The sequence below is a fragment of the Gorilla gorilla genome, chromosome 7, assembly GCF_029281585.2.
Source record: "Gorilla gorilla gorilla isolate KB3781 chromosome 7, NHGRI_mGorGor1-v2.1_pri, whole genome shotgun sequence".
NCBI classification, from domain to species: Eukaryota; Metazoa; Chordata; class Mammalia; order Primates; family Hominidae; genus Gorilla; species Gorilla gorilla.
Window position 1 is genome coordinate 139,588,796 of NC_073231.2, and position 11,634 is coordinate 139,600,429.

An 11,634-nucleotide genomic window follows, 5' to 3' on the forward strand; every position below is an offset into this window, starting at 1 on the left:
CTCATTATATTTCTATTGGACAGTGCTGCTTCAGAGAACAGATTCCTTGGAATTATTTAAATGTATGGCAAAGTTTTAGATTTCTATTTATAATGTCACAGTGGTACATATTGTCCAAAATTCTCATAGAAGGTATACAAGCAAAGATTCCATATTTTACAGGTGGAAAAATTCTGGCTTTTCTAATTTTGTGGTTTTGTGAGAATTCTATAATGGGCACAGAAAATTTACTTTCAGCCTATTGAGTCTTGACAAATATAGGGATATTGACCTTAATAAAGCTCCTGCAAAGGTTAACGGAAGACTTCCCTTTGGAGAGCATATCTTTTGCTTGTGCTCTGAGACCTTCTAGCATTTGCCAACTACTGAGAAGCTATCTGTCGTTTGGCCAGGCCCCTCCTTCTCACCCACCCCAGGTCTGAAAGAGAATGGGGGAGAGAGTAAGAGAGGGGCTGAGGGCAAGAGGATAGGGTCTGGGCCCATTTACAATGACTAACTTGCTGAGTGACCTTAAGAAGTCACTTCCCCTCTGAGTCACAGTTGGATGATCTATAAAGCATAACCTTAAAACCCACTGATTTACATGATCCTGGCTAGGGCCTAAATGTTTGTTTCCTTCTAAAATTCTTGTGTTGAAATTCTAACCCCCAAGGTGACGGTCTTTGGAGTTGGAGGCTTTCCCAGGTGATTAGGTCAAGAAAGTAGAGGCTTCATGAATGGTAGTAAGTGCCCTTCTGAAAGACACCCCAGAGAGCTCCTCGTTCCTTCTGCCACATGAGGATGCAGTGAAAAGACAGCCATCCCATGAGCCAGAATGTATCATCAGACACTGAATCTGCCACTGACTGACCGTGGACTTCTCAGCCTCCAGAACTATGAGAAATAAAGCTCTGTTTGTGTATAGGCCTTTCATTCTGTGGTACTCATAACAATGGCCTAAATGGACTAAAACAATTCTAAATTGACATTTCTCTAGCGGTGACATTCCTGTGTCCTCATCAGTGTGATGGGCATAACACATTCCCTGGCCTCCTGGGGCTGTTGGGAGGGTTGACTTAATCAATACATCACTGTATTGGAACAGAACGTGGCCTGTAGCATTAAAATGTGCCTGCTCTTTCTTGAAGTGCTGTCTGTGTACTCTGAAGAACACAGTCTTCAGAAGAAGTCTGTGAGGACACAGTTGTCCCATTTTACAGAGAATGATGCTGTGCTCAGCCTCAGAGAGATGCAAACCCACCCAGCATGTTAATGTCAAAACTGGTCAGGATTGAACCTGAGGAACTGGGACTCCACTCTCAGGGACTCTTATTTCTAATCATGGCAAAATATATGTAACATAAAAGTTACCATTTTAACCGTTTTTAAGAGTATAGTTCAATGGCACTATGTATATTTGCATTGTTGTGAAACTATCACTACCATCCATCTCCAGAACATTGTCATCATCACAAACTGAAACTGTACCCATTAAAAAACTCCCTGTTCCCTCCTTGCCCAACCCCTGGAAAACATCATTCTACTTTCTGACTCTATAAATGTTATTACTCTAGGAGCTTCATATAAGTGGAATCACACAGTATTTTTTCTTTTGTAACTGGCTAATTTCACTAAGCAGAATGTCCTCAAGGCTCATCCATTTGTGGCAGATGTCATAATTTCCTTCCTTTTCAAGGCTGCATAATATTCCATTGTATAGATCACCACCATTTTGTTTATCCATTCATACGCTGATAGACCCTTGGGTTGTTTCCACCTTTCGGCTATTACGAATGATGCAGTTATGGACACGAGTATACAAATACCTACCTGGGTCCTTGCTTTTAATTCTTTTGCATATATACCCAAAAGTAGCGTTGCTGAATCACATGGTCATTCTATGTTTAATTTTTGAGGACCCACCGCACTGTTTTCCATAGAAGCTATAATTTTACATTCCCACCAACAGAGTTCCCCGTTCTCCACATCCTTGCCAACACTTGTGCACAGGCCTGTTTTTAAAACCAGCTCAGAGTCTACCCATGTGAGGACAAAGTAGCTGCTCAAAAAACTCTGGCTGCTTGGCAAGCAATGGAGCATGGAGACCACACCAGGAGGCTGTCAGACACTTTGGTGGCCTGTCCAGGCCACTGGGATGATTGGAGCCCAGAGCCATATATGAAAACTGAGATACTAAAATCTCTTCATGCAGGTTTCAAAGGCCAGATAAGTACCTGCCTCTATTGGCTTTCACTACTGCAGGGCAACCGTGATCCCTCCCCAAAGCCTCCTTTTTCTGAAGCCTTCTCATTAGGGTAAGCAGGGCCTTCACTTATCTGACAGATCAGGTCAAAAGTCTTAGAGTCACATGACTTGTCTATTTCACATTCAACCCCAGTTCATCAACAACTCTTGTCAGCTCTACCATTGATGTCTATCCAGAATACTATCACTTTTCACCTCCTCCCCTGACCAGCCTGGTCCACACCACCTTTATTTCTCACCAAGGTCCCATTGAGGCCATAAGGATCCTCTCAAAACCTGGGGCAGCTTAGAGTGTTCACCTGCTCAGAGCCTCCAGAGCTGATGCCCTCACCAAGGTCAAATCCAAAGGAAGTCTCCACCACCACCCACAGGACTATAGGATCTCCTCCCAGGCCTGGTGACTTTGCTAACTCACCTTCTAACTCTCCTTTGCACTCTCACATTCCTCCATGGCCTATGCAGTGGCTGTTCCTCTACAGGAATGTCCTTTTCCTGGGATAGCTCTCTTCTCCAGCAACTCTGCTCAAATGTGTCTTGTTGGTGAGGACTTCCCCAACTTCCCTTTATAGAACAGCACCACCCTGCCCTGGGCTGCACAGTCATCTCACCCTTTGGGTTACTTTCCTGGAGCTTCCCTAACAAATTACCACAAACACAGGGGCTTAAAACAACAGAAGTTTATTCTCTCAAAGTTCTAGGGGCCATAAGTTGGAAATCAAGATGTCAGTAGAGCTGTGTTTCCATACAAGCTCTAGGGGAGAGCCCTTCTGTATTAATCTGTTTTCACACTGCTATAAAGAACTGCCTGAGACTGGGTGGTTTATAAAGAAAAGAGTTTAACTGACTCACAGTGCCACATGACTGGGGAGGCCCCAGGAAACTTACAATCATGGCAGAAGGCAAAGGGGAAGAAGGGCACAGCTTACATAGCGGCAGGAGAGAGAGCCAGAGATCAGCCAAACACTTTTAAACCATCAGACCTTGTGAGAACTTACTCACTATCAGGAGAACAGCATGGGGGAAACTGCCCCCACAATCCAACCATCTCTCACCAGGTCTCTCCCTCAACATGTGGGGATTACAATTCAAGATGAGATTTGGGAGGGGATACAGACAGAGCCTAACCCTATCACCTTCCTTGCCTCTTCCAGTTCCTGGTGACTCCAGGCATCCCTTGGCTGTGCCTGTGTCACTCCAATCTCTGCCTCTGTGTTCACATGGCCTTCTTCTCCATGTCATTGTGTGTCTTTTTCTGTCTTTTATAGGGACGGTCTCGTTAGAGGCAGGGCCCACCCTAATCCAGTATGGCCTCATCTCCATTCTTACCTTAATAACATTGGTCAAGACTGTATTTCCAAATAAGGTCACATTCTGAAGTTCTGGGTGGACATGAGCTTAGGGGACACTATTTAACTCACCATAGCTCTCTCTTTTTTAACTTCTTGCACTTATGACCAATGACCATCTGATAGAATCCCAATTTAGTTGTTTAATTGCTGAGTCTCACTATAAGAACATGAGCTCCAGCACCATAGACACCAAGTCTGTCACTGCTGTGGCTCCGCAGCAGGGTTTGGCACATAAGAGGGGCTCTGTAACCATGTGTGGGCTGGAGGACTGGATGTCGGCGCCCCTCAGGGGCTGCTTCTGCCTTGCCAGGGGTCCACTGTGCTAGCAGCACCCCATGAGGCTGAGGGTTCCCTCAGTCCCCTGAGCTGGAGTCCCATCTCTTTGGGTGGCCACCATCCCTGGAGAGCAACTGAGACCCTGCAGCCAGCCTGGCCACACTCAAGCTGCACAATAGTTTGTAAAATGGATTACTGTCTCTATGTGAGTTTTCTCTGATTAAGGAGGTGAAGTGTAGATGGAATTGATTGAGTGGTTGAGAGATTATTAATGGATTTTTGTTGTATTATAGGATTTGTTAATTGTTTTTGCATTACTTTTTAGAGTTTAAAAAGGCTAATAAAACGAAATGAAAAGGTACTGTATATTCACTGAAAAGAAAAAGACAAAAACCTAACAGTAAAATCTGAAGAAAAATTTTTGCAATCCCACAACCCACAGGCAACCGTCTCTGGCTTGTTATCAATCAGTTTTCTGTGCAGTATGAATTGTGGTTGAGATCGTACCCCACACTCAGTTTTAAATCATGCTCTTTTCCCCTGAAAATTAGGCGATGAGCATTTTCCATGTCATTAACGACTAATAACAGTTACCACTTGTGCTGTGCTTACAGGGTGGGAGGCACTGGGCCAAGCACTCTGTCCAATCGACTCTTAATTTTCACAACTGCTGCATGCAGTATGGCAAGAAGTGGTGGGCCTTGGAGGCGGGCAACTTGGGTGCCAGTCCTGGCTCTGTCGCCCCTGAGCTGTGTGACTTTGGGTATGATGGCTGTGTTCTCCATAATGACAGAAACTAGCCCTATCTCGATTATATTTCAAATTTTCCCATCAACAAACACGAGTATCCTCCTATCTATCACAATCCTATCCATTATAGTGGGCAGTTGAGGAGGACTTAACCAAACACAACTGCATAAAATCCTAGCCTACTCCTCAATCACTCTCACAGGTTGAACAATAGCAGTACTAATCTATAACCCAAACATTACCATTCTAAACCTGACTATTTACTTTATCTTAACAACAACCGCATTTCTAGCATTCAACCTGACTATAAGCACCACAACCCTGTCGCTATCTCACGCCTGAAACAAATTAGCATGGTTGACACCTATAATTCCACGAATTCTACTATCCCTAGAAGGTTTACCTCCATTAACAGGGTTCCTGCCTAAATGAATCATCATCCAAGAATTTACAAAAATCAATAGCCTTTTTACCCCGACCATTATAGCTCTCATAACCTTACTCAACCTGTACTTTTACATACACCTAATTTATTCCATCCCAAGGACAATATTCCCCACATCTAATAATATGAAAATAAAACGAAAATTCAAAAACACTAAACCCAGATTAGTGGTCCCCCCACTTATCATCTCTTCTACACTCCTCTTACCCATCTCTCCATTAATACTAACTATAACTTAGAAATTTAGGTTAAATAAGCCCTTAGTAAGTAAATTACACTTAATTTCTGTAACAGACCTAAGAGGTGCAAGACTCTATTCTGCATCAATTGAACACAAATCCGCCACTTTAATTAAGCTAAGCCCTTGCTAGATTGGCAGAATTCAAACCCATGAAAATTTAGTTAACAGCTAAACACCCTAATCAACTGGCTTCGATCTACTTGATTGGCTTCTCTACTGGCGGGAGAAGCCCCAGTAGGATTGAAGCTGCCCCTTTGAATTTGCAATTCAACATGAAAAATCACCTTGGGGCTGGTAAAAAGAGGCCTTGACCTCTGTCTTCAGATTTACAGTCTAATGCTTACTCAGTCATTTTACCTTTTTCCCACTTATGTTCATCAGTTGCTGATTGTTTTCAACTAACCACAAAGATATCGGAACACTATACCTGCTATTCGGCGCATTAACAGGGAGAGTAGGCACTGCCTTAAGCCTTCTAATTCGAGCAGAATTAGGCCAGCCAGGAACTCTGCTAGAAGATGATCAGATCTACAATATTTTTGTTACCACCCACGCATTTGTCATAATCTTCTTTATGGTAATACCAATCATAATTGGGGGTTTCAGCAACTAGCTAGTCCCTCTAATAATTGGTGCACCCGATATGGCATTCCCCCAGATAAATTATATGAGCTTCTGACTTCTCCCCCCATCTTTTCTACTTCTACTTGCATCTTCAATAGTAGAAGCTGGCGCTGGAACTGGCTGGGCAGTTTATCCCCCTTTAGCAGGAAACCTAGCACCTACAGGAGCCTCTGTGGATCTGAGCATCTTCTTGCTCCACTTGGCAGGTTTCTCTTCTATTTTAGGGGCCCTTAACTTTATTACCACAACTATTATCATAAAACCCCCAGTTATATCCCGGTATCAAACACCCCTTTTCGTCTGACCAGTCCTCATTACAGCAGTCCTTCTACTCCTTTCCCTCCCAGTCCTAGCCGCCGGCATTACTGTACTATTAACGACTGTAACGTCAACGCTACTTTTTTTGACCCTGCTGGCAGGGGTGACCCCATCTTGTACCAACATTTATTCTGATTCTTTGGTCACCCTGAAGTCTATATCCTAATCCTACCAGGCTTCGGGTAATCTCCCACATCGTAAAGTATTATCCTGGAAAAAAGGAACCATCTGGGTTCCTTTTTGGCTGTGTTAGTTTCCTGCGGCAACTGGAACAAATTACCAGATGCTGTGTGGCTTAAAACAACACACATTTATTCTCTCACTGTTCCGGGGGCCAGAATCTGGAATTAGGGTATTGGCTCAGCCATCCACCTCTGAAGACTCTGCAGGAGAATGCTTCCTTGTCTTTTCTTAGCTTCTGGTGTTGCTGGTAATGCTTGGTCTTCCTTGGCTTGTAGATGCACCACACCTCTCTTCTGCCTCTGTCTTCACATGGCTTTTATATAAAGACATCAGTCATTGGATATAGGGACTGCCCTAAGCCAGTATGGCCTCATCTTAGCTACTTATATCTACAATACTCTATTTCCAAATAGGGTCACATTCTGAGGCTCCAGCTGGACATGACTTTTTGGGGATCACTATTCAATCCAGTAGAGGGTGTAACCCCCCTGCAGCTCACGTTTCTCATATGTTGGATGCAGAGACTAGTGTCTGTCTTACAAGGTTAGTGCAAATGATTACATGAGGATAAAGATGTGTATCTATGGCTGAGAACCGTGACTAGTGCATTGCAACTTCCAGGGCAGGGTTTGCTTTGACCATGAGGCAGTTTTACAATCATCTCCATCGGTCCACTGGGGAAGTTGTGTCTCAGTTAAAAGTTGCTCAGAGCCCTCGCCCCAGGATGGCAGAGCTGGCACACATTGGAGCTACTGGAGAAATTTCTTGGAGGTGTTCCCTTTTTAGGAGATAGTATCAGTAAGCGATCAAGAGAAGAGACTTCCATGCCAGCCAGGGCTGAGGACAACTCCCAGCTTTAGTCACCAGCTGTGTGGCCTTGGGTGAGTCCCTCAGACTCTCTGAGGCCCCTTCCCTCAGCTGTGACTTGGGACAAACCATACCTATCTCACAGGGCTATTGTGAGGCCAACGCAAATCTGCAGGGGATTCTCAGCTCAAGAGGAAGAACACAGCAATTCGCAAATGGCAGCTGTTATTAGTTTACATTTAAATCTAGTTTTGCTGATTTGACATGTTCACTTTTTAGTTTTAAAAATAGCCTTCAGGCCGGGGGCGATGGCTCACACCTGTAATCCCAGCACCTTGGGAGGCCAAGGCAGGCGGATCACATGAGGTCAGGAGTTCGAGACCAGCCTGGCCAACATGGTGAAACCTCGTCTCTACTAAAAAATACAAAAATTAGCCAGGCATGGTGGTGCATGCCTGTAATCCCAGCCACTCGGGAGGCTGAGGCAGGAGAATCGCTTGAACCCAGGAGGTGGAGGTTGCAGTGAACCGAGATCGCGCCACTGCACTCCAGCCTCGGTGACACAGCGAGACTCCATCTCAAATAATAATAATAATAAAAATTTTAAAAAGTAAAAATAGCCTTCATTATGTTTCTTATTACAGAAGTCATATATGTTCATTATAAGACAGAACATATAGATAAGGCAAGAGCAAGCATTAATCACCTGTAATGTTACCATCCAGAAATAAAACCTCCTAACTACCCTTCTAGTATTGCATATGTGCAGGTATGTAAAGAAATACGCACATATAGAAAACATACATCTTAGTGGGACATTTGTGAGCTGTCTTTTATTTTAGCTATATGTAATGAGCATCGTGTGTGTGTGTGTGTGTGTGTGTGTGTGTGTGAATGTAAATTGTCATAGCTATACCACATTGTTTCAAGGCCTGTGTTGAACCACAGCCTTATTTAGACACCAAGTGGTGGTTGCCCATCTCATATTTGGTTCATTTCCATGATGCGTCTGTTTCCATGTTACTGACATGGGTTTGTGGTGCAGTGATGGCGCTACTTCTGTGTCTAGCCCAGTGGCCACAAAAGAAAATGGGAATGTCACTGAGGACGCACTTGTTATGGTTCACAAAGCATCTCCACAGCCTCTTCCCAGTGTGCCCTTGCTGTTTGAATGCGGGGCTCCCTTTTGTAGGTCAGGGACTGAGTATTTCCAGAGGCCAAGAAAAAAATGGCAATGTCAGGATCTGAATGCAGGACCTGCCTTAGCAGGGTCTCTGTTCTGCCTGGGGCGGGGACTGAATGTCAAGGGCCTCTGTCTGCTCGCCCTTCACCGTGGCCCCCTCTCCTGCTTCTTCCACCACCCAGAGGAATAAACAGATGAACTCTCCCTCTGCCTTTGGGGTCCCAAGGCCTTCCACCATTGGGGGACTTGAGTATTTGGAGGAACCCTGGCTTCCACCACCCAGAGGAATAAACAGATGAACTCTCCCTGTGCCTTTGGGGTCCCAAGGCCTTCCACCACTGGGGACTTGAGTATTTGGAGGAACCCTGGAGAAGGATTCCTTCTCCAGAAATGTCCTCTCTGTGCATACTTCTATGACAACAGCTCTTCCCCTGTCTGCTTCCTTCCTTAGCCTCTGAGCCTCTTGGGCAGGGACTTTTGTTTTCTTCAAACCAAACTCTTGTATCTAACAAGGGAATTCAATAAAAATTATGCCAGTTGAATCAAGCCAATGAAGAGAGATGAATGGTGGAATCTCAGGCAATAGCTGCCTGCCTGGCTAGAGCCTGTTGGCTACTGTTTGTTTGTTTGTTTATTTGTTTGTTTGTTTATTTATTTATCGAGATGGAGTCTTGCTCTGTCGCCCAGGCTGGAGTGCAGTGGATCTCAGCTCACTGCAAGCTCCGCCTCCCAGGTTCACGCCATTCTCCTGCCTCAGCCTCTCAAGTAGCTAGGACTACAGGTGCCCGCCACCACGCCTGGCTAATTTTTTTTTTTTTTTGTATTTTTAGTAGAAATGGGGTTTCATCATGTTAGCCAGGATGGTCTCGATCTCCTGACATCATGATCCACCCACCTCAGCCTCCCAAAGTGCTGGGATTACAGGCGTGAGCCACCGCGCCCAGCCTGGCTACCGTATATTAAAGATTTCTTATGCTTTTGTGACATTATACAGATTACAGAGGGCTTTGCTCACATCCATTGTCTTGTAAGGTAGGCTGAGTTTAGATGATAATGATTTGGTTTCACAATGAGAATGATTTTTTACTTCTTGCATTCACTTTTCTTCTGGATCCTATACATTTCTGGTGACACCCTCAACAGCATTGTGAATTCTTATTTTTAAATATTAATATAATGGGAGTAAATTGGTATTTCTTTCCATTAATTGATTTTTAGCAAGTTTGAACATTTTTGGAAAGCGTTCATTTCTGGTCTTCACTCATTCACATCTTGAGGTCTCAATATATTATTTTTTATCAATTTACATGGGCACAGTCATAGTTGTGACAATTTTTCTCCAGACACTTCTTTTGAAATCAATTTGTAGTTAAGTGCTTATTTTCATGAGAGTTTAGCCTTTTAAGTCATATTTCTTGATTTTTTTCATTTCAGATTCCTCAAACAACTTTAAAGTTTAGAAAGCCATTCGTGTTAAAGATACTTGATAAGAAGAAAATCTAGTTTAGTATAGGTTTTTATGTTTTAATGTGTCATAATTTACTGTTTTAATCTACCTGGAGGCTATTTTGATGCTAGCTATAAAGTGAATTATGAAGACTTGAAGCTACCTTTTCCTTCCCCAAATTAAAAATTAAAAGCAGTCTTTCAATTTCTACCTATTGGTTTATCTTTGCCATCTACACACACACACACACACACACACACACACATACACACACAAACATTCCTCTAAGTCATCTTCAGGTATTAAATGTAATAAATAAATACATAAATAAATAAATAAATAAATATCTAGGTATCTATTTCTACTGATAGTTGATGTTGCACGTAAGACCATTGAGACACAGAGAGGCAAATTAATTTTCATGGACTCACCCAGTGAGTTACTGGAACATCTACGAGGAAAACCCATTTCTGTGGATTCTTAACTCAATGCTGTTTCATTGATTTCATCCATTCTCTCAAAAGAGGTTACAATTAACGTCACTTGTTTCCACACTCTGTCTTTCCAATTAGACCTACATTGTCTAATACCATAACCACTAACATGTGGCTGTTGAGAGTTTGAAATATGGCTAGTTCAAATCGAGACAGGCTGCAAGTATCAAATGCGCACTGATTTTTGAAGACTTGATGTGGGAGAAAAAGAATGCAAAATGCAAAATTGATAGCTTTTATAATAATTACCCATTGAAATGATAACATACTGGATTAATGGATCAAATAAAATTTGTAATTAAATTTAATTTCAACCATTTCTTTTTACATTTTAATATAACTCCCCCCAAATCAAAAATTACATATATGGCTTGTATTATGTCTCTATTGGACAGTGCTGAAAACCAGATTAACTCTAAATAGGCACTGTAACTTTTTTGTTTTTATTCTTTTTTTTCTCGCCACTTTATCTTAGTAATTAGCACAGTTTCTAGTGTATAATAAATATTTATATTTATTATACCCACAGAATATTTGTCAAATGAATGAGTGTGTGAATAAGGGAATGACACAACTACAACCCCATCCGCTTGTGAAAGGACATGATTCTCAAAAGTCATGATGGTTGTTTTCTCTCCAAGTTTAAAGGGGTTGGCTAGGCCACATGATCATAATCAAAAGGGTCCCTTAGTCACTAGGGATCCACAGGGAGCAATCTAGGATGGCCCATGAACTCCGGCCATGGAGGCAGCTTGTTTGAGAGCCCCTTATGCCATGATTCTAATCACACTTGGCGGATCTTAAATTCCTACTCACACGATGTCATTTGCTCTATCTCACTCTTTCTCTTTCAGTTATCACCCCACAATTCAGCCCTCTCCTATCATGTACTTCCTCAACTTCTCTTTTAAGCAGGAAGCTGGAGGTAGTGGAGCCCAGGACACGTGTGAGAGCAGAATGTGGTGGGAAGAGCATGCAAAGCAGAGGCCAGGATACATGTGAGAGCAGAATGTGGTGGGAGGAGCGTGCAAGGTGTAGGGTCCCGGGGTCCGGGAAGGATGAGGTTGGCAAGAGGAGAAGCTGCAGGATCAGCAGGGCCTGTGAGTCATCTCTCTCAAGGGCACTACGATGACAATGAAAGCTTCCAGAAGGGGAATGACACATTCAAATTACCCTTTCTGACAGCTCCCTGGGGCTGCTGCATGGAGCATGGGTGGAGACACACAGGAGGCTGGTGCGATCTCGCGGTGGCCTGCCAAGCAGGGTCCGTGTC